Source organism: Danio rerio, chromosome 1 (assembly GCF_049306965.1).
Source record: "Danio rerio strain Tuebingen ecotype United States chromosome 1, GRCz12tu, whole genome shotgun sequence".
Taxonomy (NCBI): Eukaryota; Metazoa; Chordata; class Actinopteri; order Cypriniformes; family Danionidae; genus Danio; species Danio rerio.
This window is the reverse complement of record NC_133176.1, coordinates 61,056,277-61,062,697: the sequence shown is the minus strand read 5'-3', so window position 1 is coordinate 61,062,697 and position 6,421 is coordinate 61,056,277. Positions and strand designations below refer to the sequence as shown.

At 36.1% G+C, this 6,421-nt stretch overlaps 1 long non-coding RNA gene across 1 annotated transcript; it reads right to left on the bottom strand.

Annotated features, from left to right (window-relative positions):
* Nucleotides 1-2,488: 2,488 nt before the first annotated feature.
* Nucleotides 2,489-4,518, bottom strand: LOC137496050 (uncharacterized). The gene is made up of 3 exons (XR_011016131.2): nt 4,402-4,518; nt 4,268-4,309; nt 2,489-3,946 (listed from the first exon to the last, which is right to left on the bottom strand). It is a non-coding gene; the product is annotated as an uncharacterized lncRNA (long non-coding RNA).
* Nucleotides 4,519-6,421: the final 1,903 nt, after the last annotated feature.

Here is a 6,421-nt window from a genome sequence, read left to right as displayed (position 1 = left end):
CGTTAATAAAATACAATGGGAAATTTAATTAATAATATAAGTAATTATTGTTAACTTCTGGCCACAACTGTATCTGATCTAGCAACAACCCTGTTTTATGAACAAAACAACCCAAATTTATTTACAAGGTGTTTATTCGTATGTCAGAGCAATGTTGAAACAAAATGACACAATAACAAAGCATTACCAACTGGTGTTAAAGCATTTCAAAATAACTGTTTCAGTCTGGATTCGAACCCATTATTCCCACATGGCGGTCACGAACTCTTACCGCTAAACTAAACCATTTGCAGATTCAAGGCTACAAAGTGGGATTTCATACCCTAATTTGCTCAACTGTTCTTTGCTAAAGCTGTTTCAGTGAAATACAAATAAAATGACCACTAGGTGTCACCATAGAGTGGTGTTTCAAAACGTTTCGAAGCTTCGACACATTTGCTTCGATAGTTTCAGTGTTTCACGAAGCCTCGCTTTGCCCACCACTAGTGGTAGACAAGGATAACTAAATAAACAAGGCTACGTTCAAAACACAGGAAAACAAGACAAGGAAACCGCGTTGTAATGCTACTTTACAGTGAACAAGACTCGGCAAACTGAAGGGGTGAATGTGTGGCTTAAATAGTGTGTGTTAATCAGTATCTGAAAGTCCTCAGGTGTGCAAATGTAATCAAGCTGGATGAGTGAGCAGGCGTGAGTGTCTAGGAGAAGTGCATGTATGCATATGTAGTCCAGAAGAAGGCAGATGTGTAGTTTCATGAGTGAGTGTTTACCAGCGACATCTGGTGGTTGTTCGCTGGTAAACATGACACCGTCAGATAAGCCTTCAGTCTTTCCTTCCCATCAAGAGAAACACAAAACCCTGCACATCAAAACAAAAGAGACACAAATGAATAATAAATTAAGTGTGAACTTTCACATTTGGCCAGTTAGCAGGAAAATGTATTCAAAGTTATGTATAAATGAGAACGATATCAAGCAATTCATTGTAATAAAAGAAGTGCTACTAATACAAGTTTGTGGCTATGTTAGAAACATAAAAGCAAGAGTAAGAAGGAATTAACGAAATAAGAAGCAGATGTTTTTTTATTGATAGTCAGAAGAGGCAAGGCTTTAGCTGCCCAGGGGTTCAGCAGTTTTTATTTGATTCTGAATATCTTTCCACCAAAGAGGAACAGTGAATGACAAGGTTGTGGAAAGTAATTTAAAGTCTTTCTGTGATGAAATGGTGCTCACTTACCAGTTGAAGGCTCCTGGAGGAGATTTGAAAAAGCAAATGGCAGAGTCTGTGGCTGTTCAGTATATAAGCATCAATAATTTCAGCTTAACATGAGCTTCAATCAGTAGCCAGTGCAGAAAGATAAAGAGAGATGAGACATGGGCTCATTGAAAACCAGTTGTGCTGCTTCATTTTGGATAATGCAAAGATGTTCCACAGCACATGATGGACATCCAGTAAGAGCATTACAGAAGTCTAGTCTACAATTCACACATTTGGAGTTGAAGGTGTGCAGTGATTGTAGCTCTGCACAGTCATACAATTATCACAATACAATATAAATCATAAAGCACACGGATGGATTGAATCCAAAGAATTCAATGTGAGCCCAATTTACAGATATTTCTATATTTAATCATTTCTTTTTGTATGAGGTCAATCAGTGTCCTGTTAAGGTACAAAACCCCTTTCAGCAGGAAGTTCTGGTCATTCTTCTAGTGGTCAGAAGAAGTTCAGCACCACGGCCAGCGGCTATTCTTTACACATGCTTACAACACACACACACACACACACGTTTGTTTTTGTGAATTGTTGGGTCATTACACAGGTTTCCACTGTTTAATACTGTACAAACTGTATTTTGTAATGGCCTACCCATAAACCCAACCTTCACAGGAACTGTGCAGTTCATTCATTAATTTTCCTTTGGCTTAGTCCCTTTATTAAACAGGGGTAGCCACAGCGTAATGAGCCGGCAACTTCTCCAGCATATGTTTTACGCAGTGCATGCCCTTCCAACCACAACTCAACACTGGGAAACACCTATACACTCTTGCATTCACACTCATACACTACGGCCAATGTAGTTCATCAATTCACCTATAGCGCATTTGTTTGGACTGTGGGGGAAACCGCAGCACCTGGAGGAAACCCATGCTAACATGGGGGGAATATGCAAACTCCACACAAACATGCCAACTAACCTAGCCAGGACTTGAACTACACTGTTAGACATTTCAAAGGGTTTTTACAGTAACTTACTGGCAACACTGTTGCCAGTAAGTTACTGTATTTTCGATTTACAGTATACAACTGTAAATCCGTTTACAGCATGTTACCGTAGTGTCTGAAAATGGTTAACTACTGTAAAAACCTAAGTTAACAGTTAGCTACTGTAAACCTTTTAATTTTGTCCTAAATATTTTATAATATAATTTTATTAATATTATTTTAATACTATAGACCTAAAAAAGACACAATTACAAAATATTAACAAAATAAACACTCTTTATTTAAAACATTGGAGATGCTTAACCCAAGCTTAAAAATGTGTAAAAACATTACATTTCAATCATTCAAAATATTTTATTTTAAGAAAAAAAACATTGAAAATGACAAAGCACATTAACATACATGTACAAAACTAATTTAAGTGTCTGACCTGCATATTGTTGAGAGAAAAAAAAACCCAATTGTACTAAGTACTACTGACATTAAACCAGACACAATTACAAAATATTCCATTCTTTAAAATATTAATAATGCTTAAAGCATTTAAGGAAAATGTGTGAAAATTACATTAAGCATTAAAATCAACAGATTAAAAATAAATAAATTACACAAAGCACTAGAACATACATGTACATTAATAATTTAAATGTCTGAATTGCATATTGTTGGAAAAATAAATATTTGTAACTATTAGCCGACTCAGAAACAACCCAACTTTAAAATATTACTAATTCTGGTGTCAAATGCTCAACAAGGTCTGAATTCACATGTTCAAATGCAATTCATCTTTATTTCTATTGCACTTTTACAATGTAGATCAATGATGTCAAAGCAGCTTAACATAGAAGTTCTTGTAAATTGAAGCTGCTTCAGTCCAGTTTTCAGAATTGAAGCAGTAAATGTCACTGCTGAAAGTCCAAACACTGAAAAGCAAATCCACCGATCCACCAATCGTAGCCAAGCGATCCAGTAGCGACAGTGGCATGGAACAAACTTCACCAACTGACGAAAGTGTAGAATAAAATCCCTTGAGAGATACCAGGCTCAGTTGGGCACGACCAGTTCTCCTCTAGCCAAACTTGTGCAAGGCCGCAGTCTAGGCACCGGAGGCTTGAAAGGTCACCAGCGGGTGGTGAGGCTGGCCCATTGGATCAATGCGGAAACTCATTGATCACGTGTGTCTTTTAGGATTCACTCCTCCATGACCACCACAGCATCTGGTCAGGATTTGGCCCAGTCCAGGATTATGGATAAGGACAAACAGACTAACATAAGCATAGAAGAAGCTTGTTTAAAAAAATAATAAATCATATACTGGTTAATTATTTTGAAGCATGGCAGCTGGGTTGGGCTAGTTTTCAGCTGGTACTGAGCAACTGGCTCCTGCTCATAACCTGCTCACTACCATGTTTAAAAGAGAACTAACCAGAATGTCCTGTTTATTTTTTTCCCTAACAAGGTTTTACAAAAACATTGTAGCATTTGTGATGGGTTGATTCACTGCAGGACAGATTAGACTATTTGTTTTATGTATTCCTAATAAACTAAAACTGACTGAATACTGATACAACTATTGAGAGTGTCTTACCTAATCCAAGTTCTCAGTTAGCTGGTGAAAGAAGGATAACTCACTGTTGTTCATGGTTGTCATTCTCTTCACTACTTCTCCTGCTATCTTCTGGCTCACTCTGGTTGTTGCTGTGCATTTTGTTTCATCCTCTGGAATTATTTATACAAAAATTTTTATTATTTTATTTATTACAAAATATTTAGGCAACATGAAATGGGGAAAAAGACATTTAATACATAGACAAATGCATGTATCCCAATACTAATTATTGTATTTTGAAATGTCTGACCCATGACAGACCTCAATCTGCTCAAAAATATTATAAACAAAGATGAAAAAAAAACCTACTAAATGGTTTAATAAAAAAGGGAAAAATATTTTTTTATTTAGCTAGCAACTAAACATGTGACACATTTTGTATTAAAAGTAACGTTACTATATTGAGAAACAAATAGATGTACAGTACTTACTGTTGTATGAGGTCCAGTTTGCACAGGCAAGCTCCCAGTATTCTATATTGAGACCATAAAAAAGCCAAAAATACAGATAAGAATACCATGCTACAATCCACAACCTCCACACAACTTTTTTTTTATTTGTTTACCTTGGTTGCTTACTGGTCTTGCTTATTTTTTAAGCATAAGGCTGTGCTGATCAAGATGTTCCTCCGAAATGCTGTTTGTTTCTTCAGACAAAACCTGCTGCTGTGTCAGTGCCATATCTAAACAGAAAAAAATATAATGGTAACAATTATGTTAAACCAAATGTCAAGAGTTGTGATAAAAAATAATTAGCAAACAATAAATAGCAAAAAGGTGGTTATTAGCATAATGCATAGAGGTAAAGTTGGTTTTATATTAGCAGATTCAGACTTCCCCCTTAATATTTTAATTTCATAAAAGTATTATTTGCAAACTCTAAATAGCGAAATCCTTTTAGCAGCTAATGACTATCAAAGTACAACATGCTCACGGTCAAATAAACAGTGTTAATGTTGATTTCAAGTCATACTGGCATGCTAATTCTGATCGAATATTCAAAGTAACACGGTAAACAGTATAGAGTCTTCTAAATGAACGAATGTGCGAATATAAAACCAACTTTACCTCTATGCATATTGTATAGATTTACGTTAACGTTCTTATAGTTTACGTCGCGATGTTATTTTCTCAAGCTAACGTTATAAGTTACTCTAAACCAGAGAAAAATAAGTTCACAACAGCTAATATATATAGTATAAATCAATATAAGTGAAACGTTGCACGTTAAAATGAGTTTGAGTTCAATTCAGTATAAACTTAGCTCAGTTTAGCTAACAGTTAACATTACCATTTTAAGATCGCTTCAGCCAATGTTGCCGAGCAAACAAATGCTAATAGAGGTGCTCAAATCAATGTCGAGTGTTGTCAGCACAGACAGACGCGCTTTTACCTGGATTATTTGATGGTCTTTCATTCATATTCTTCTGGGGGAAAACACTCTCTGTCGGACCGTTGTCTCGTGCTAAGCTTCCTCCAAAACTGTCTGCATACCTCTGGTTCCCTCCTAAACCAAAACCCGCTGCAACACCGGTTCCTATGTAAATAAATAAAAAGATATGACGAGAACAATGGCTAATAGTCATAAACAGTCTTATTTAAAGTAATAGTAGTGTTAATGTAATAAATTAAATAAAGGTAACATCTTAATAGATGATATATTTCTCAAATGGGCGAAATAACGCCAAGCCAGAGAAAATAATAATAGCCAACTTTATACTTTACTTTGTTCTATTCTCGTCCACAAAACATTCTGTAAAATGAAACACTGCCTCAGCTTACCAGAGTAAAGTTTGTTAAATCCAGTATGTTCTTCAGGCACACTAATAAATTGTCCTCCAGAATTGCTCCAGGGTTCTCAGGCAAAATGTGGTGCAGAGTAGTCGAATCGCCGCAAGGTGGCGTTGAAGCAGTTGTGGAAAATACAGTATAATACACGAATTTTTACAAATACAGTACATCGCTGTATATGTTGTTCGACGTCACACTAAATTCCCATAATGCAACGGTAAATACAGTTATTTACCGTAAAAGGAATTTGCAGTATTACACTGGGTGAAATACAGTAAATAACTGTGTAATTTACAGAAATGTCTAACAGTGTAGGGACCGCCTTGCTGTGAGGCGATTGTGCTACCCACTGTGCCACAGTGACGCCTCTGAAAAAACTCATTCTGTTTAATTTATAAGCTTTATGATCAGCAAAGTCTTCCTCACCTTCTTGTAATGCTTATCACACATATGATGTTATACACATTTGTGGCCTAATATGTCACAAAAAACCTGTACACACAAACATACACATTAAATTTTGATGTTTTAGGGGACTTCCCCTGGACATGATGTTTTTACTGTAAAAACTGAGTATATTTTATATCATTATCCCAAACCTAGCCTTATATAAAAACAATCTGCAGGTTTACATTTTACAAACACTTAATTTAACACTCTGAAATTACACTCCCTTAATGTCCCAAAATATTGACCTTTGGGTGGCATGGTGGCTCAGTGATTAGCACTGTCGCCTTATAACAAGAAGGTCGCTGGTTTGAGTGTCGGCTGGACCAGTTGTCATTTCTGTGTGGA